At 46.4% G+C, this 22,274-nt stretch overlaps 1 protein-coding gene across 1 annotated transcript in view; it reads right to left on the reverse strand.

Moving 5' to 3' along the window:
• The window catches only part of LOC138670090 (mannosyl-oligosaccharide 1,2-alpha-mannosidase IA-like), a 260,030-nt gene that overhangs the window by 36,306 nt on the left and 201,450 nt on the right, over positions 1-22,274 (reverse strand). The gene's annotated exons all lie outside the window — the stretch shown is intronic.

Raw genomic sequence — 22,274 nt, forward strand, 5'->3', positions numbered from 1 at the left:
TGAGCGGCAGCCAGGGCCGTCGTCATGGCCCACGTAGCTGTCTGCTTTAGCGCACCCTGACCACCCATATCCATATACAGTCTCACTGTCTCACTTGCCTGGTTTTCAGAGGCTTCCCTTAGTCAAAAGGCACTCCTTCCTTTGATCTGGCACATAAAGAGACAGAGTTCAATTCCAACTTTAAACGTAGAACTTTACTCATTTTCAATCACAGCACATCCATAGCAGTTACAGCATCAACACAGTGTTCCGCACCGTTCACATCCTTCACCTTCCCTGTGCTCTTCCCTACGTCTTTTAGGTTGTACCCGGTTTGTCCGGTCTTGACCGGTACTGCTGCATCCTGCATGTTCAGCTTCTCTACATTCAGGAATTCCCTTGTCTGTTTTGCCCCAGACATAAGGGCATCTGTCCATGTAGAAAGCTACCACATCTTGGAGCGACCTGCGTACCTATACTGCTGCACTTCTGGCCCTCTGGCCCTGGACGGCTGGCCTCTTTGCTTGTAACGCTACAAAGCTGACCGCCCTGACTGGGCTTTATGGCTCCTACTAACTACAACAGGAAAACCCTCTATCTTATCTGCGGTTGGCTCCTCCTATATAAACTATATACACTGTTGTACCCCATAGCACACCTAGTGTCCAACTAGAGGTACTGCACTTTCTCTATCTACACAACATATAAATATATGTTCATAGCAGCATCAGAAACATTATATACAACAATAAATACACGGTTTAACAGCATTACAAGGCATCAATATACATACAGTTAACCCGGACGTGTTTGGGGCACAAGACCGTTTTTATAACCCCCTTACATAAGAGGTAAAGTTTCTACTTGTGGAGACTTCCTGTCCTGTTACTCTCTGAAGAGGCTACACAGATATTTAAATTCTCAGAGGAGCATTGCATGTCCTATAAATTTCCTGATGACCATGGCAACTTTACCATATAGAACCCCTATCAGAGGCGTCTCACCCAGCCAAACTAGTTCTCCTGCTTTACATTGATCAATAGTAAACACTCCGAAACATGTGTCTCCAAATAGAGTTTGGCAAGGCTTGATTGATATTGACATTTAGGATTGCTACTAGTGATGAGCGAACGTGTTCGCCACTGCTCGTTACTCGCCTGAGTATCACTATGCTCGGTGTACTCGGCGAGCACCGAGCATTTCCGGGATTATTCGGCGGTAACTGGTGTCTCCACCCAGCATTTTTGGCAGACTTTAGAGACCCAATCACGATGCAGAGATTGTTTGCCAGGTCATGAAACGCCGCAGCCATCTTTGTTGTGGTCGTGCAGTGATTGACTTTGCCGCACAGCATCATCCCGAGTATAAGAGACCTGGCGCCACCCTGCTCACCGCATTCTGCTCCGGATTCAGCGAGAGTAGGGAGAGCTGCTGCCGAGATAGGGTCAGAATCGTGGTTTTTAGAGGTAGTGTAGGTCTGCAACTCTTAAGTCCACAACTCCTGAGAAACCAACAGTCCTTTTTAGGGCTAATTCATGGGTCCCGATATTGCAGCACTAGGTAGGCAGGGCACAGCATATCCACATCAGTGCAAGGCCTGCAGGCACTGTATGTGCATCCATTGCTCCCACTGCATCTCTCCCAAAGCTCCATAAGTGTCTACTGCTGCTGTTGCAGCTTCTTTACTATATACCTAGTTGCATTTTTTTTTTCAAAAAATCCTCCCCCCCAAAAAAAAAATATACAGTGTGTTCTGTCAGACTGAGGCCTGTTTAAAAATCATAGTTTGTCAGGCATACGTAGCATAGTTGTGTGTGCTAGCCTTATGCCACTTTTTTTCACCAAAAAGGCCTCATATATCTGCGTGCTCCAAGTTTTGGCATTTTAGGCCGTTTTGCCACTGTTTTTGCTGTCTTATTCTAATTATATACAGCACTATTTGGCATTTCTAAAAAAAAACAGGCCACATATTTGCCAGTGTGATATTTCCGTGACTGCCCTCATATATCTACGTGCTCCAAGTTTGGGCATTGTAGGCCATTTTGCCACTGTTTTTGCTGTCTGTTACCTTAATTATATACAGCACTATTTGGCATTTTTAAAAAACACAGGCCACATATTTGCCAGTGTGGTATTTCCGTGACAGGCCTCATACATCTGTATGTTCCAAGTTTGGTCATTGTAGGCCGGAGGACCACTTTTTTTGCTGTCTGTTACTCTAATTATTTACAGCACTATTTGTCATTTTAATAAAAAGGCCACATATTTGACAGTGTGGGCTTTCCGTGACAGCCCTCATATATCTGCGTGCTCCAAGTTTGGTCATTGTAGGCCGGTGTACCACTTTTTTTTGCTGTCTGTTACTCTAATTATACAGTATACAGCATTATTTAGCATTTCTAAAAAAAAAACAGGCCACATATTTGCCAGTGTGGTATTTCCGTGATAGCCCTCATTTATCTGCGTGCTCCAAGTTTGGTCATTGTAGGCCGGAGGACCACTTTTTTGGCTGTCTGTTACTGAAATTATACACGGCACTATTTAGCATCAAAAAATATAAAAAGGGCACATATTTGACAGTGTGGTATTTCCGTGAGAGCCCTCATATATCTGCATACTCCAAGTTTGGTCATTGTAGGCCGGAGGACCACTTTTTTTGATGTCTGTTACTCTAATTATATACAACACTATTAGGCTTTTTTTTTAAAAAAAAAAAGGCCACATATTTGCCAGTGTGGTCTTTCCGTGACAGTCCTCATATATCTGCGTGCTCCAAGTTTGGTCATTGTAGGCCGGTGTACCACTTTTTTTGCTGTCTGTTACTCTACTTATATACAGCACTATTTTGCATAAATTAACTTCACAAAATAGCCCCCAAAAATTGAATACAGTCTGTTATGTCAGGCTGAGGCCTGTCTGGTGTTTGAGTTTGAAAAATCGTAGATTTGCAGGCATACTGATCAGATATGATTTCGCTACTAATAAATATATTTATGTTGAGCATTTGAAATAGTGCAGTAGTCCATTTAAAATGGGCAAGGCAAGGGGTAAGGGATGGGGAAGTGGACGTGATGATGATGGTGCATGCAGAGGACGAGGCTGTGGCCAAGGTGAAAGTGGGCAACAACAAAGACCCACATCTTCTCGCTCGACCTTCCTGTCCCAGTTTCTAGGAGACTGCAGCACACCACTATAGAAGCCAGAGCAGTGTGAAACTGTTGTTGGTTATATAGCAGATAATGCTTCCAGTCACTTAGCCACCACCACGATGTCTTCCACATGGTCAATTCTGAGTAGCCGTGAGTGTGGACCGGATATTCCTCACCCTGATCCTTCTTCCTCTCACCATGCCGAGTGCCCTGAGACAACTGATCCCACACTTGGACAATCTGAAGAGCTGTTCAGTTTTCCATTTCAAGATTTAGAACTTTCGGCTGGTCAACTTGAAGTGGGGACAGATGAGATCGCATGTAGAGATGCCCAAAGCTTTGACCAGCCCTGGTCACGCGAAGGCGATGGTGGGAAAGTGTCAGAAGAGGTGGACGATGATGAGACACAATTGCCAAAAAGTCAGGAGGAGGAGCAGGGTGCGGATGTGGAAGACGAGGTGGTGGAGAACTATGTGACTGACCCAACCTGGCAGGAGGACATGCAGAGCGATTACAGCAGCACACATGGGGAAGAAGGCATATCACCCCAACAGTCAGGAAGAAGCATTGTGGTGGCCACAGACAGAAGGCGTGCATCCGTTCTCCGTCACACCAACATGAGAGAAGTTGCCATTCCAACTGTTAAAAAACATTGTGGTGGCCACAGACAGAAGGCGTGCATCCGTTCCCCGTCACACCAACATGAGAGAAGTTGCCATTCCAACTGTTAGATCTTCCTGAGTCTGGTTATTTTTTACAGATTCTGCCGATAACCCCAAACAGGCCATTTGCAGCACCTACCATGCCCGCATCAGCAGGGGTAGCAAAACAACCAGCCTGACCACCACCAGCATGATCAGGCACATGGCAGCAAAGTACCCGACTTTGTGGGCCGAACCCCAGGCTTCAGGACCACTGTCTGCAGGTCACACCACTGCTTCTTCAAGCAGCACCATCCCATCATCAAGCCTGTCCACGTTCTTGTCCCAGCACAGCGTTCAGTTGTCTATAACCCAGTCTTTGGAGCGCAAGCGGAAATACCCAGCCAATGCCCCACAGGCCACAGTCCTAAATTCTAATATTTCTCTTCTGCTTGCGCTAGAAACGCTGCCTTTAGGCTCGTTGAGACGGAAGCTTTCCGTAACCTTATGGCCGCGACCGTCCCAGGGTACTCTGTCCCCAGTCGCCACTATTTCTTCCGGTGTGTCGTACCGGCATTACACCAGCATGTGTCCCACAACAACAGCCGTGCCCTGAAGAATTCTGTTACAGGGAAAGTCCATCTAACCACAGACACATGGGCAAGTGCTTGTGGGCAGGGATGGTACATCTCACTGAAGGCACACTGAGTTAACATAGTGGAAGCCGGGACCCAGTCGGACCTTGGGATGAAACACATCCTCCCCACTCCGAGGATTGCTGGCCCTACGTCAATCAGGGTTGCCCCCACAGTCTACAGCTCCTGCACCTCCTCCTCCTGCTCTTTATCCTCCATCTCTGAAATCAACACATCAGTCAGAAGTTGGAAGCACTGCAGCACTGCCTCAGCCAAGCGGCATCAGGCTGTGCTGAAGCTAATCTGCATAGGTGACAAACCACACAATGCAGAAGAGTTGTGGACAGTGCTGAAAGAGCAGTCAGATGTTTGGATGACACCGCTGAACCTACAGCCATGCATTGTCGTGTGTGACAATGGCTGTAACCTGGTGGCGGCTCTGAGGCAAGGTGAACTCACACACGTACCTTGCTTGGCCCATGTGCTTAACATTGTGGTTAAATGTCTTCTGAAAAGCTACCCGGAGCTGCCGGGTCTGCAAGTGAAAGTACGCCATCTGTCTGCCCATTTTAGAAAGACAGCTACAGCTTCAGCCGCCCTTGCCGTGCTTCAGCAGCATTTGCAGCTTCCAGCTCACCGGCTGGTGTGTGATGTCCCCACACACTGGAACTCTACGCTGCATATGTTGGAAAACATTTGTGAGGGCAGTTGTTGACTACCAACATCAACAAGGCAGTTGATATTCAGTTCATACTCCACACATAAGACCTCAGGAGTGGACATGGATGTCCGACATATGTACCATCCTCCAAAACTTTGAGGACTGCACCAAGATGGTGAGCGGCGATGACGCCATAATTAGCGTCACCATCCCGCTTCTCAGCATTCTGAAAACCTCTCTGCTCACAATTAAAGAGGATGCATTGCAGGCAGAGCATGAGGACATGGTGCAAGGAACCATACATGGGGATTACACTCTGCCCAGCCTCATGTCTTCTCAATGTGGATTGGTAGTCAATGAGGAGGATGAGGAGGAAGAACAGGAGCTACTTTCATGCACTATAGACAGTACTACAAACACAGCTGTCATACTGTCTGTTCAGTGGGGATGGCCTGAGGACAAGGAGGAGGAGGATGAGGAGGAGGACAACATGGTCAGTCATCCTGTTGGTGAGGACACGGAAGTCTTTCCTGTTAGCAGTCTGGCACGCATGGTGGACTTTATGTTGCGCTGTGTTTCACGTGACCCTCGCATTATAAAAATTTTGGGTGACACTCATTACTGGTTGGTGACATTTCTAGACCCACGCTACAAGGAAAACTTTCAATCTCTTCTGCCTGAGGCAGAGAGGTGTACTAAAATGTTGCAGTACCAGAGGGCCCTTGTAGCGGAATTACTTAGAAAATTCCCATGTGAAAACACTGGTAGCAAACTTCAGAATTTGTTGTACAACCAAGGAGTCCAAGCGAAAGAGACAGAAGTACAATCCAGCTCAGGCAGGGGAACAATGGCAAAGTTCTGGGACAGTTTTCTCAGACCCTCTCATCGTGACGGCACAAAGGCAAGGGGTGCTGTCACAAGAAGTGCAAGATCGTGAGGGAGTACCTTGCAGATCATACAAACGTCCTCCGTGATATCTCTGTGCCTTTTAATTATTGGGTATCCAAGCTGGACACGTGGCATGAACTGGCTCTCTACGCCTTGGAGGTCCTGTCTTGCCCTGCTGCTATCATTCTGTCTGAGCGGGTTTTTAGTGCCGCTGGTGGAATTATAACAGATAAGCACATCCGCCTGTCAACTGAAAATGCTGACAGGCTGACTCTTATAAAACTAAACAATGCCTGGATTGGGAAAGACTTCTGTACACCACCAAGTGAAAACAGCGAAACATAACCTCAAATACATTCACTCTTTTGGGGAGGTGAATTGTCATGCACTTCTTCACAACCACACATGGGTATACCCTTCCAGATTTGGTCTGTTTGCTTTTATCCTCCTCCTTTTCCTCATCCAGAACCACTAGATGACCAGGGTGAAGGTGCTCTGTATGGTGCATTTTGGGCAAGGGGGCTGTGATGGCACTCTTATTTTGTAAAAAAAAGATCCCACATTGGGGAATTGGGCATGACATTACTTTGGGCCTACTTCTTCATTCTGTCTCCTGCAATGTGTCCTTTAACTGCCACTAGATCACCAGGTTGAAAGTGCTCTGTACGGTGCATTTTGGGCAAAGGGGCTGTAATCGCACTCTTTTATTTTGTAAAAAAAAGGACCCCATATTGGGGAATTGGGCATGAAATTACATTGGACCTACTTCTTCATTCTGTCTCCTGGAATGTGTCCTTTAACTGCCACTAGATCACCAGGGTGAACGTGCTCTGTACTATGAATTTTGGTCAAGGGGGGTGTGATGGCACTCTTAATTTTTTAAAAAAGGACCCCACATTGGGGAATTGGGCATGACATTACATTGGACCTACTTCTTCATTCTGTCTCCTGCAATGTGTCCTTTAACTGACACTAGATCACCAGGTTGAATGTGCTCTGTACGGTGCATTTTGGGCAAGGGGGCTGTGATGGCACTCTTTTATTTTGTTAAAAAAGAAACCCACATTGGGGAATTGGCCATGAATTGGGAATTGGGTACACACCATATGGCCAGCTAGGGTTGTTAAATGTTACAATGACATTTCCCAGTGAACGCATTTGTAGTGGTTGAAAGCAATGTTAAAGTTGAAAAACGCTTAAAAAACGCTGCGTCTGAACTAAGCCCAAGTAGGGGAGGAAGTTTTCGGTCTGGGGTTAAATATTTGGCCCTTCAGGCAAATCATTAAAGGGAACCTGTCACCCCGAAAATCGCGGGTGAGGTAAGCCCACCGGCATCAGGGGCTTATCTACAGCATTCTGTAATGCTGTAGATAAGCCCCCGATGTTACCTGAAAGAGGAGAAAAAGACGTTATATTATACTCACCCAGGGGCGGTCCCGCTGCTGGTCAGGTCGGATGGGCGTCTCTGGTCCGCTGCGGCGCCTCCCATCTTCATTACAAGACGTCCTCTTCTGATCTTCAGCCACGGCTCCGGTGCAGGCGTACTTTGCTCTGCCCTGTTGAGGGCAGAGGATAGTACTGCAGTGCACAGGCGCCGGAAAGGTCAGAGGCCCGGCGCCTGCGCACTGCAGTACTTTGTCTGCCCTCAACAGGGCAGAGCAAAGTACGCCTGCGCCGGAGCCGTGGCTGAAGATCAGAAGAGGACGTCTTGTAATGAAGATGGGAGGCGCCGCAGCGGACCGGAGACGCCTGTTTGACCTGACCAGCAGCGGGACCGCCCCTGGGTGAGTATAATATAACGTCTTTTTCTCCTCTTTCAGGTAACATCGGGGGCTTATCTACAGCATTACAGAATGCTGTAGATAAGCCCCTGATGCCGGTGGGCTTACTTCACCCGCGAATTTCGGGGTGACAGGTTCCCTTTAACATGCAAAGGATGTACCTTAACATATTTCCCAGCAAAATCCATTTTGGTTTCGTTTTAGTGTGTTTTTGGTGGCACCGGGAAAAATGGCATGAATCTCGGAAAAAATGGTTTACAGCTGTGAGCTAGGATTCAGGAATGCTTCGAGGGGCGATCCCCATGATGTTCCTGTGTCATTTGAGCAGTGTTTCCATCATTTTCAGATGTTTTTAGACCTTAAAAGGACCCCCGGGGAGATTGCGGTAAAAATACTCGGGTCTCCCATAGACTTACATCGGTCTCATTGTTCTGGCCGAGTACCTGAGTATTCCAATCTACTTGACCCGAGCAATGAGCACCCAAGCATTTTAGGGCTCGCTCATCACTAATTGCTACTTCTAATAGGTGGCACAAGAGTTTCTTTCCTCTTCCTTTCTGAAGAGACTACTTTCATAATCAATGTACAGGAAGACTATTCTATTAACATTTACAAATTGCAATAATTGTGAGGAGATCATTCAAATATTCGTGTGTGCAGACATTTGTGTGAAACCCTTGTTTGGCAGCACATTCTCTGCTTACATGGGTGCAAGTATTGTTGACTGAGAATGATTTTTAGATCAGCAAAAACTATGCCATCAATATTAATCAAGCACATTATCATTAAATGTATTGTTCAACTTTACTTTAGGCTATCATCAGGAGTACACAAAAGAGAATAGTGAAACCAAAAACACTCAGTTTGAAAAAATGTTGCAGTAATCCGCAAGTGCTAGTAAAAGATGTAAAAAACAGGGTATTTGGTTGATACGTTTTTTGCAAAAAATGTATACTAAGCTGCTCTACCAATCTTCACGGTATACCCTTATCAGAGCAGTCCTAACTAATGTATGCAATCCCTATCTGATGTATTTAACCCCTTCATGACCCAGCCTATTTTGACCTTAATGACCTGGCCGTTTTTTGCAATTCTGACCAGTGTCCCTTTATGAGGTAATAACTCAGGAACGCTTCAACGGATCCTAGCGGTTCTGAGATTGTTTTTTCGTGACATATTGGGCTTCATGTTAGTGGTAAATTTAGGTCAATAAATTCTGCGTTTATTTGTGATAAAAACGGAAATTTGGCGAAAATTTTGAAAATTTCGCAATTTTCACATTTTGAATTTTTATTCTGTTAAACCAGAGAGTTATGTGACACAAAATAGTTAATAAATAACATTTCCCACATGTCTACTTTACACCAGCACAATTTTGGAAACAAAATTTTTTTTTGCTAGGAAGTTATAAGAGTTAAAATTTGACCAGCGATTTCTCATTTTTACAACGAAATTTACAAAACCATTTTTTTTAGGGACCACCTCACATTTGAAGTCAGTTTGAGGGGTCTATATGGCTGAAAATACCCAAAAGTGACACCATTCTAAAAAATGCACCCCTCAAGGTGCTCAAAACCACATTCAAGAAGTTTTTTAACCCTTCAGGTGCTTCACAGCAGCAGAAGCAACATGGAAGGAAAAAATGAACATTTAACTTTTTAGTCACAAAAATTATCTTTTAGCAACATTTTTTTTATTTTCCCAATGGTACAAGGAGAAACTGAACCACGAAAGTTGTTGTCCAATTTGTCCTGAGTACGCTGATACCTCATATGTGGTGGTAAACCACTGTTTGGGCGCACGGCAGGGCTTGGAAGGGAAGGAGCGCCATTTGACTTTTTGAATGAAAAATTGGCTCCACTCTTTAGCGGACACCATGTCACGTTTGGAGAGCCCCCGTGTGCCTAAAAATTGGAGCTCCCCCACACGTGACCCCATTTTGGAAACTAGACGCCCCAAGGAACTTATCTAGATGCATAGTGAGAACTTTGAACCCCCGGGGGCTTCACAAATTGATCCGTAAAAATGAAAAAGTACTTTTTTTTCACAAAAAAATTCTTTTAGCCTCAATTTTTTTCATTTTCACATGGGTAACAGGATAAAATGGATCCTAAAATTTGTTGGGCAATTTCTCATGAGTACGCCGATACCTCACATGTGGGGGTAAACCACTGTTTGGGCACATGGTAAGGTTCGGAAGGGAAGGAGCGCCATTTGACTTTTTGAATGAAAAATTATCTCCATCGTTAGCGGACACCATGTCGTGTTTGGAGAGCCCCCGTGTGCCTAAACATTGGAGCTCCCCCACAAATGACCCCATTTTGGAAACTAGACCCCCCAAGGAACTTATCTAGATGCATATTGAGCACTTTAAACCCTCAGGTGCTTCACAAATTGATCTGTAAAAATGAAAAAGTACTTTTTTTTTCACAAAAAAATTCTTTTCGCCTCAGTTTTTCATTTTCACATGGGCAATAGGATAAAATGAATCCTAAAATTTGTTGGGCAATTTCTCCCGAGTACGCCGATACCTCATATGTGGGGGTAAACCACTGTTTGGGCACACGGCAGGGCTCGGAAGGGAAGGCGCGCCATTTGACTTTTTGAATGGAAAATTAGCTCCAATTGTTAGCGGACACCATGTCGCGTTTAGAGAGCCCCTGTGTGCCTATGCATTGGAGCTCCCCCACAAGTGACCCCATTTTGGAAACTAGACCCCCCAAGGAACTTACCTAGATGCATATTGAGCACTTTAAACCCCCAGGTGCTTCACAGAAGTTTATAATGCAGAGCCATGAAAATAAAAAATAATTTTTCTTTCCTCAAAAATGATTTTTAGCCTGGAATTTCCTATTTTGCCAAGGGTTACAGGAGAAATTGGACCCCAAAAGTTGTTGTCCAGTTTCTCCTGAGTACGCTGATACCCCATATGTGGGGGTAAACCACTGTTTGGGCACACGTCGGGGCTCAGAAGGGAAGTAGTGACTTTTGAAATGCAGACTTTGATGGAATGGTCTGCGGGCGTCACGTTGCGTTTGCAGAGCCCCTGGTGTGCCTAAACAGTAGAAACCCCCCACAAGTGACCCCATTTTGGAAACTAGACCCCCCAAGGAACTTATCTAGATATGTGGTGAGCACTTTGAACCCCCAAGTGCTTCACAGACGTTTACAACGCAGAGCCGTGAAAATAAAAAATCATTTTTCTTTCCTCAAAAATGATGTTTTAGCAAGCAATTTTTTATTTTCTCAAGGGTAACAGGAGAAATTGGACCCCAGTAATTGTTGCCCAGTTTGTCCTGAGTACGCTGATACCCCATATGTGGGGGTAAACCACTGTTTGGGCACATGTCGGGGCTCGGAAGTCAAGTAGTGACGTTTTGAAATGCAGACTTTGATGGAATGGTCTGCGGGCGTCACGTTGCGTTTGCAGAGCCCCTGGTGTGCCTAAACAGTAGAAACCCCCCACAAGTGACCCCATTTTGGAAACTAGACCCCCCAAGGAACTTATCTAGATATGTGGTGAGCACTTTGAACCCCCAAGTGCTTCACAGACGTTTACAACGCAGAGCCGTGAAAATAAAAAATCATTTTTCTTTCCTCAAAAATGATGTTTTAGCAAGCAATTTTTTATTTTCTCAAGGGTAACAGGAGAAATTGGACCCCAGTAATTGTTGCCCAGTTTGTCCTGAGTACGCTGATACCCCATATGTGGGGGTAAACCACTGTTTGGGCACATGTCGGGGCTCGGAAGTCAAGTAGTGACGTTTTGAAATGCAGACTTTGATGGAATGGTCTGCGGGCGTCACGTTGCGTTTGCAGAGCCCCTGGTGTGCCTAAACAGTAGAAACCCCCCACAAGTGACCCCATTTTGGAAACTAGACCCCCCAAGGAACTTATCTAGATATGTGGTGAGCACTTTGAACCCCCAAGTGCTTCACAGACGTTTACAACGCAGAGCCGTGAAAATAAAAAATCATTTTTCTTTCCTCAAAAATGATGTTTTAGCAAGCAATTTTTTATTTTCTCAAGGGTAACAGGAGAAATTGGACCCCAGTAATTGTTGCCCAGTTTGTCCTGAGTACGCTGATACCCCATATGTGGGGGTAAACCACTGTTTGGGCACATGTCGGGGCTCGGAAGTCAAGTAGTGACGTTTTGAAATGCAGACTTTGATGGAATGGTCTGCGGGCGTCACGTTGCGTTTGCAGAGCCCCTGGTGTGCCTAAACAGTAGAAACCCCCCACAAGTGACCCCATTTTGGAAACTAGACCCCCCAAGGAACTTATCTAGATATGTGGTGAGCACTTTGAACCCCCAAGTGCTTCACAGACGTTTACAACGCAGAGCCGTGAAAATAAAAAATCATTTTACTTTCCTCAAAAATTATGTTTTAGCAAGCAATTTTTTATTTTCTCAAGGGTAACAGGAGAAATTGGACCCCAGTAATTGTTGCCCAGTTTGTCCTGAGTACACTGATACCCCATATGTGGGGGTAAACCACTGTTTGGGCACACGTCGGGGCTCGGAAGGGAAGGAGCACCATTTGACTTTTTGAATAAAAGATTGGCTGGAATCAATGGTGGCGCCATGTTGCGTTTGGAGACCCCCTGATGTGCCTAAACAGTGGAAACCCCTCAATTCTAACGCCAACACACCCCTAACCCTTATCCCAACTGTAGCCGTAACCCTAACCACAACCCTAACCGCAACACACCCCTAACCCTAACCACAACCCTAACCCCAACACACCCCTAACCCTAACCACAACCCTAATTCCAACCCAACCCTAACCCTAAGGCTATGTACCCACGTTGCGGATTCGTGTGAGATTTTTCCGCACCATTTTTGAAAAATCCGCGGGTAAAAGGCACTGCGTTTTACCTGCGGATTTACTGCGGATTTCACCTGCGGATTCCTATTGAGGAATAGGTGTAAAACGCTGCGGAATCCGCACAAAGAATTGACATGCTGCGGAAAATACAACGCAGCGTTTCCGTGCGGTATTTTCCGCACCATGGGCACAGCGGATTTGGTTTTCCATAGGTTTACATGGTACTGTAAACCTGATGGAACACTGCTGCGAATCCGCAGCCAAATCCGCACCGTGTGCACATAGCCTAATTCTAAAGGTATGTGCACACGCTTCGGAAAACGCTGCGGATCCGCAGCAGTTTCCCATGAGTTTACATTTCAATGTAAACCTATGGGAAACAAAAATCGCTGTACACATGCTGCGGAAAAACTGCACGGAAACGCAGCGGTTTACATTCCGCAGCATGTCACTTCTTTCTGCGGATTCCACAGCGGTTTTACAACTGCTCCAATAGAAAATCGCAGTTGTAAAACCGCAGTGAAATGCGCAGAAAAACCGCGGTAAATCTGCCATAAATCCGCAGCGGTTTAGCACTGCGGATTTATCAAATCCGCTGCGGAAAAATCCGCAGAGGACCAGAATACGTGTGCACATACCGAAACCCTAACCCTACCCCTAACCCTAACCCTACCCCTAACCCTACCCCTACCCCTAACCCTACCCCTAACCCTACCCCTAACCCTAACCCTACCCCTACCCCTACCCCTAACCCTACCCCTAACCCTAACCCTACCCCTACCCCTAACCCTAGTTCTAACTCCAACCTTAGTGAAAAAAAAAAAAAATTCTTTATTTTATTATTGTCCCTATCTATGGGGGACAAATGGGGGGTGTCATTTACTGTTTTTTTATTTTGACCACTGTGATAGATTATATCACAGTGATCAAAATTCACATTGGAACGAATCTGCCGGCCGGCAGATTCGGCGGGCGCACTGCGCATGCGCCCGCCATTTTGGAACATGGCGGCGCTCGGGGAAGAAGACGGACGGGACCCCGCCAGGATCGGTAAGTATAAGGGGGGGAGATCAGGGCACAGGGGGGGGAGATCAGGGCACGGGGGGGCGTCGGAGCACGGGGGGGGAGGGATCGGAGCATGGGGGAGAGTGATCGGTGTGCGGGCGGGTGGATCGGTGTGCAGGGGGGGTGGATCGGTGTGCAGGGGGGGTGGTTCGGAGCACGGGGGGGGGATCGGAGTGCGGGGGGGTTTGATTGGAGCACGGGGGGTGTGATTGGAGCACGAGGGGAGCGGACAGGAGGACGGGGGAGCGGAGCACAGGACGGAGGGGAGCGGGCCACAGATCGGGGGGCTGGGGGGGCGATCGGTGGGGTGGGGTGGGGGCACATTAGTATTTCCAGCCATGGCCGATGATATTGCAGCATCGGCCATGGCTGGATTGTAATATTTCACCATTTTTTTAGGTGAAATATTACAAATCGCTCTGATTGGCAGTTTCACTTTCAACAGCCAATCAGAGCGATCGTAGCCACGAGGGGGTGAAGCCACCCCCCCTGGGCTAAACTACCACTCCCCCTGTCCCTGCAGATCGGGTGAAATGGGAGTTAACCCTTTCACCCGGCCTGCAGGGACGCGATCTTTCTGTGACACAGCATATGCGTCACAGGTCGGATTGGCACCGACTTTCATGACGCATACGCTGTGTCACAGGTCGGGAAGGGGTTAAAAACCTGATCATCTGTATATAACCTGTGTGAACAGGGTTCAGAGAGGAAAAATCCATGTGTGCATACAGGGTAGAACAGCTTTTGTGCAGATAGCCCAAGAGGAGTGGTGGAACTCCCCAGTCTTGTAGACACAAGAGAACAATTATGGAAACAGGAACACATGGGCTACTTGCACAGTGAACAAGTCTGTATGATCATGTTCACACACCACCAAGAAACCTGAAGACACAAAAGAGAATAGTGAAACCAAAAACACTCAGTTTGAAAAAATGTTGCAGTAATCCGCAAGTGCTAGTAAAAGATGTAAAAAACAGGGTATTTGGTTGATACGTTTTTTGCAAAAAATGTATACTAAGCTGCTCTACCAATCTTCACGGTATACCCTTATCAGAGCAGTCCTAACTAATGTATGCAATCCCTATCTGATGTATTTAAAAACCTGATCATCTGTATATAACCTGTGTGAACAGGGTTCAGAGAGGAAAAATCCATGTGTGCATACAGGGTAGAACAGCTTTTGTGCAGATAGCCCAAGAGGAGTGGTGGAACTCCCCAGTCTTGTAGACACAAGAGAACAATTATGGAAACAGGAACACATGGGCTACTTGCACAGTGAACAAGTCTGTATGATCATGTTCACACACCACCAAGAAACCTGAAGACACAAAAGAGAATAGTGAAACCAAAAACACTCAGTTTGAAAAAATGTTGCAGTAATCCGCAAGTGCTAGTAAAAGATGTAAAAAACAGGGTATTTGGTTGATACGTTTTTTGCAAAAAATGTATACTAAGCTGCTCTACCAATCTTCACGGTATACCCTTATCAGAGCAGTCCTAACTAATGTATGCAATCCCTATCTGATGTATTTAAAAACCTGATCATCTGTATATAACCTGTGTGAACAGGGTTCAGAGAGGAAAAATCCATGTGTGTGTGGCACCCCTAGGGGTATTTGCCACAAAAATAGTTACTGACAGTAAATGCAAATACTAAAATAGCAAGACTGCACTACCACCTCCGGCCAGAAGGGGGAGCTCCAGAGACTCCCCTTGATCCATTCTGGTCTGAGAGAAGAACTGGCAGTTGGGCTAAGGAGCTGAAAGTGAGAGGTCATACAGTTGAATCTCTAACAGCCCTGTGACTGTTACCAGGCCTAAATCACCGGCCTGAGGAGAAGAGGGATAGAGAAAAAGGACATTGTGAGAACCGGGTAGCATTAATCACTACCCAGAACAGGCGCAAAGACGGATACCGGATCCGTGGTTGTATTCATTGCATATAATACAGCAACCGGAAATACGTGAGGTGATATCAGCTTCACTAGGGTCGGACGCAGCAACAGACACAGAGTTCAGCGGTACTCCTGGAGGGGGTAAGCCGATAAAAGGACTCGGGTTGCCCGTCGAACCAGGACCCGGAGGGGACAGATTGGGCCGGCAGCCAGTTCACACACAGCAGCAGGGCCACACAGATATTGCGTACAATAAGAGGCGAAGACCCCGGCAGGGTCAAAGTAACTCAGAGTTCCCATACAGACTCCGGTGACAGGACTGGTTGTAAATCCTTTTTTGTTAAAGTAAACTGGTTAAACGTTTCAGTGCCTCAGTCTTTCATTTGGACAATAGCCATCTATCCAGGATTGGGATCATCACCGCTGGGAGAACCTGCTGCTGATCAAGTAAGTGCCTGTTCCCTCACGATACCCTTTACACTGTGCATTGCCTGAGGCCACAGCACCGGGTCAAGCCACCCGTGACACCCCCCTCAACAGACAGACCCCATTGGTCCGGTGTTGGGTACCCCGGTCTCTTGGGCGTCACAATTGGCGTCACGAACAGGATCTAGCCAGCCCGTATACCGGGTATTGTGTGCCGTGATTGGAGCCCAAAACTGTGAAAACTTGGATGAAAAATCTTGAAAATTGACTTTATTAAAGAAAAATCCATTCTCCATTGAAAACTATTGAAAGTGACTTTTCCCCATTGGTTATAATGGAGTAAAGATGGCCGCCATCCCCTGAGGTAATCACTTCATAACCGTTAGGCACGAGACTGTTAATTGAGCTACGCCATCACCTGAGCCCCAGTTTAACTGAAAAACTTCAGAATCCGCCATTACAGAGCGCGGTGGGTGGGAGCAGCAGGGGGCGTGTCATTGTGGGCGGCACCAAGCTGAGCGCTCTGACATCAGAGCAAGGGGAAAATCGATCCTGCTGCACAGCGGAACGAATCTACACTATCCCGACGGAAGCGGAGGACCGGAAGGGTCCGGATTAACTAAGGGGGCACAGTATGTCGCAGCACGGAGACGCCGCAGCACCCGGCGACGCTAATGCAGCTGAAAGACAGAGTGTCGATAGAGAGTCCGGTAGCGCAGCGGTGCAAGGAGTGGCGCCCATCATGCCGGTGCTGATGCCATATACCCCGGGTGGCCCATGGCTTCCAATGTATGAAGGTGAGCCTAATACCCTTGACGATTTCAGAGAAAAGATGCTGGCCCATTTTGACATGTTCCCTGTGGGTGAAGTTCAGCGTGTTAGTCTCCTGATGATGCAGTTAAGTGGCCATGCTAAGCGAGAAGTCACAGCATGGGCAGCTGATCTAAAAGGCACTGTTGAACGCATATTTGCTGGATTAAAAGCTACATTTGAAACCACTGCCAGCAGCAAAGCTAAAGTACGATTCTTTAATTGCAAACAAAAAGTTAATGAGGGCGTGAGAGACTTTGCCTTAAACCTGCAGGAAGCCCTTAAATCACTTACACTGGCTGAACCCATCTTTAACACCGGAGCGGATAAACTGCTAAGAGATCAATTTATTGAGGGACTCTACACCCCTTCTCACCGGGGGCATGTGAGCATGCTTGTTTTTAAGAACCCTGAATTGACATTTGCCCAATTAAAGGAGAGCGTTATACGTCTCCAGCTGGCAGAGGCACCTCGGGATCAGGATCCTGCGCAACTCATGGCAGAGGCTCCTCAACAACATGGAGTACCAGTGACATCAGCTATGTCCGGGGCCATTGCTAAGCCCCTGGGGCCCAGTACTAATGAGGCTCTTCAACAAAAGCTTGACTCTTTAACTGATGTTGTTGCTTCAATGGCTAAAACCATGCAGGAGATGAGAGGACCCAAGATGGAGTTGTCAAACCGTAGAGAAGGTGTTCCATGGATGAGACCCCGGAGATACCCGACATGGAGAGGACGACCCCGCGACCGCTACCAACCGGATGGACAGCCCATTTGCCGCCGTTGCCAGCAGCCAGGCCACTTTGCACGAGATTGTGATTTAAACGGGAATCCCCTGGGAATGCGGGCCGCTTCGCAGGAATGAACTTTCAAGGCCCAACACCCTGGCACGACAGGTACATCGGAGGACGACCCATTATCCCTATCGTGCTGGACGGAATGCCCCTCAACGCTTTGCTGGACACAGGTTCCCAGATTTCATCTATACCGTATATCCTTTATAAGAGGTACTGGGCTGATGCAGATATTGATAAAGGGCCCTCTGATGTTGAACTAGATATATGGGCCAGTAATGGTAAGTTGGTACCGAAACTAGGATTCAGGGAGATGACCATAAAGATTGGTAAAGTAGAATTGAAGAAACAGGGTATAATTGTTGTTGATGTTGACCGGCGGAACTGTGAACCAACTGTATTGATAGGAATGAATGTGTTAGAGAACTGCTTTTCCGAAGTCATTTCTGTCTTACAGCAAATTGCTGAAACTGCCCAATCCTGCCAGCAGAGAGTTCTCCGGAGGGAAATAAAAGTATTGATGTTAAGGCAACAGGTAGAAGTTGCAGGTGGAGAAATCGGCAGTGTGAGGGTAAGTGATCCAACATCTATTGTAATCCCACCAAAAACAGAAATGCTGGTATGGTGTAGAGCAGCCATTGGTACTAAGGGACGAGATTATCAAGCCTTAATAGAACCAGTGTACACCGACAGCAGGCCCACTATACTCACAGCACGAGGGATAGTCGAGGTACACCGGGGACGAGTGCCGGTACGACTTTTGAACTGTGGAGAGGAAGAGGTCACTTTGCCAAGGTATGCTACAATGGCAAAGCTATATACTGTTGACAACAATGCCATCACAACCATTGAGCCCTTAGAACCAACCTGTCAGGTGGAAGGCAATGGCTCAGATGGAGAAATGGAGGATTGGTGCCAACAGCTACACGTGGGCATAAATTCAACACCTACCCATCAAAAACAAGGGGTGTATAGGCTAGTGACGGAATATGAACAAGTCTTCAGTAAACACCCATTGGACTTCGGACGGATAGAAGGGGTAGAACACACAATCCCCACCAGTGACCATCCCCCAATAAAAGAAAGATATAGACCCATACCGCCCGCTCACTATCAATGTGCAAAAGATATGCTGAGGGAGATGAAACAGGCCGGGGTAATAAGAGACAGCTGTAGCCCCTGGGCGGCCCCTCTAGTGATTGTCAAAAAAAAGGACGGAACCATGAGAATGTGCGTAGACTACCGGAAGATTAATAACATCACCCATAAAGATGCCTACCCCTTGCCTAGGATAGAAGAGTCCTTAACTGCTTTGAAATCTGCTAATTATTTTTCCACCTTAGACTTAACAAGCGGGTATTGGCAAGTCCCTGTGGCTGAGCGAGATAAGGAAAAGACGGCATTCACCACACCAATGGGTCTATGTGAATTTAATCACATGCCGTTCGGACTCTGCAACGCATCCGGTACCTTCCAGCGGCTGATGGAATGCTGCCTCGGACACAAGAACTTCGAGACCGTCCTCCTGTACCTAGATGATGTGATTGTCTACTCAAAGACTTACGAACAACACTTAATAGACCTGGCAGAAGTGTTCGAAGCCTTATCCAGGTATGGCATGAAAGTCAAGCCATCCAAATGTCACCTTCTCAAGCCAAAGGTACAGTACCTGGGACACATCGTGAGTTCGGAGGGAGTAGCACCAGATCCCAAGAAAATAAGCGCCATAAGGGATTGGCCAAGACCTACCAGCGCAAAAGAAGTGAGACAATTCCTGGGATTGGTGGGTTACTATCGCAGATTTATAAAAGGATTTACCAAGTTGGCAGCACCCTTGCAAGACACCTTGGTAGGGCAGACGAAGAAACCTTCAAACCGAAACCCTCCTTTTCAGTGGAACGACGAAAGGGAAGACTCCTTTGAGCAACTAAAGAAGGCACTAACCGGAGAAGAGGTTCTGGCATACCCAGATTACCATCAACCTTTCATCCTCTACACCGATGCCAGTAATGTGGGACTAGGAGCGGTGCTGTCACAAAAGCAAGAAGGTCGGGAGAAAGTCATCGCCTTTGCAAGTAGAAAGCTCCGGCCTACTGAAAGAAATTCAGAAAATTACAGCTCCTTCAAATTGGAACTACTGGCAGTAGTTTGGGCTGTGACTGAACGTTTCAAACACTATCTGGCCGCTGCAGAATTTATTGTCTATACTGACAACAATCCGTTGACCCACCTGGACACAGCCAAATTAGGTGCGTTAGAACAGCGATGGATAGCCCGGTTATCTAATTACAACTTCAAGATCAAGTATCGAGCAGGTCGCAAGAATGGAAATGCCGATGCCCTATCCCGGATGCCACACTTGAGAGATGTAGAAGAAGAAATGGGGGAGCTTGAAGAAATTGAACTACCAGCCATCCATCATCCCAAGGCAAAACATCATCAGTCAAGTACCTATCAGAAACAACAAGAGGTGAATTTAAATCCGTTAGCACACCATAGATGGGCTGACACCCAAGACAGCAATCCGGCTGTGAAGTTGGTGAAGGAACTGTTAACTGAGCAAAGTGCATATCCCGATGAGGATGCCCCAGAAGAGACGCATCAACTCTGGAAAGAGAGAGGCAAAATGTTCCTGTATCAAGGGAAGCTCTGTAGAAGGTACACCAATCCGAAAACACATGAATTGGTTTGGCAGATTATCGTGCCTAAACAAGATGTCAAGATGGTCCTCGAAGCTTACCATAATGGTGCTGGTCACTTCGGTTGGAAAAAGTTAGAAGTACTTCTAAGAGAAAGATTTTATTGGGTCGGGATGAGAAAATCAATCGAACAGTGGTGCAGAAATTGTGGCCCGTGCAACCTCAGAAGAAACGATCAAAAGAACCAAAGAGCACCACTGCAGCCCATAATCACCAAACAACCACTTGAACTTGTAGCCATGGACCACGTGAAGTTGACACCAAGCCGGTCTGGCTATGTCTATGCCTTGACCATCGTGGACCATTATTCACGCTTCTTGGTAGTAGTACCCGTAAAAGATCTGACAGCAAAAACAGCAGCCAAAGCGTTCCAAACGTACTTTTGTAGACCCCATGGATATCCGGAACAGGTTCTCACCGACCAAGGTACAGCCTTTGAATCAGAGATCTTCAGAGAATTCTGTAATATGTATGGTTGCAAAAAGATCCGGACGACGGCCTATCATCCACAAACAAACGGCTTATGCGAGAAGATGAACCATATTGTAATAGAACTACTAAAGACTTTACCTGAGGCAGAAAGGAATCAATGGCCAGAGAAATTGCCTGACTTGGTGGATCTGTATAATCATGTCCCGGTGAGTTCCACCAATTGCACCCCAGCTTACCTTATGCGTGCAAGACCCGGCCAATTACCAATCGATCTAGAAATGGGAATTCTGAAACCAGACGCAGAAGTCCAAGACTCCAATTGGGATATCATACGGCAAAAGCAGTATCGCCAAGTGCAAGAGAGTGTGGAAAGAAGCCTTCAGCAAACTAGAGAAAGACAAGAGCGAACTTTCAACCAGAATGCTCTAGCGACCCCATTAAGACCAGGTGACCAAGTGCTCAAGAGAAATCGTCGAACCAATAAACTGGACAATCAGTGGGAAGCCGTACCCTACACAGTTTTACCAACAAGAGTGGATAATCCTAAAATGTGTCTCATTAGCAAAAACGGAGGCTTAACATCTGTACTAGTGTCAAGAGACAATCTTAAATTATGTCCGGAAGCATTGAAAGAGCCAGACGTTGTCCAGCCAGAACCAGAAGTTATTCAACCCATACAGGTTCAACCAGTAAAGGAAAAAGAAGAGGAAGTGTATCACACCTGTATAGGAGACTTTCCCAAAACCCTACTAACATACCATGGTGCAGTAGTGGTTCCCATGGTGGCCTTTTACCCAACACCAAACCCAATACCAGAAGTCCCAAGACAGGAAGAGGCTGACCCCGTACTACAGGAGGTTCCAGGCCAGGAAGAACAGATTCCTGGTCAGAGTAATCCCATTCACGGTGGACTTGCCAACTCCATAGTCGTGGAATTATCTTTAGCAGAGCGGGCAGATACTACATCCGCAGTAGACAGTAGTACACCACATGAAGAGACACCGCTATTACGTAGATCACAGCGTAGTACCCAGGGTCAATTACCGGCCAGGTATGCAGATTACCAACTATAAAGCTCATAATGTGAATTGTATATATGTTATGCCGTATATAGTTAAACAGAAAATGTAGTATAGTCATTGTTATCAGTCTGCAACGTTTAAGCCCAGTGCCTACAGAGACTTGTCTGTATGAACTTCTTGCATATTCTTGAACTTTTTATCAGCCCGGAGGCACTAAATCAAAGCTCCGGAAAGACTGCTTTTTGAACTTTGCTCCTCGCTCTTTTTGAACTTTCTTTAGACTTTATATTGATAACTCCGTTGGAAAAATGGAACTAAATTCCTGGACACAAAGTGCAGTGCCTTTCCTAGTACCTTCAAGGATAGAACTGTATTAATGGACGCTATTTGAAGTGACTTTGTACAGAACTATATTTTTGTTTCCTCGAGTGGTTTTTGTAACTTTTCATTTTTAAGACTCTGTACATATTAATTGTTATTTCAAAATGTTATTGTCCCACAGTCCCGGAGTACTGTTCTTAACTAAGGGGGAATGTGGCACCCCTAGGGGTATTTGCCACAAAAAT

This window comes from Ranitomeya imitator, chromosome 3, assembly GCF_032444005.1.
Source record: "Ranitomeya imitator isolate aRanImi1 chromosome 3, aRanImi1.pri, whole genome shotgun sequence".
In the NCBI taxonomy this organism is placed as follows: Eukaryota; Metazoa; Chordata; class Amphibia; order Anura; family Dendrobatidae; genus Ranitomeya; species Ranitomeya imitator.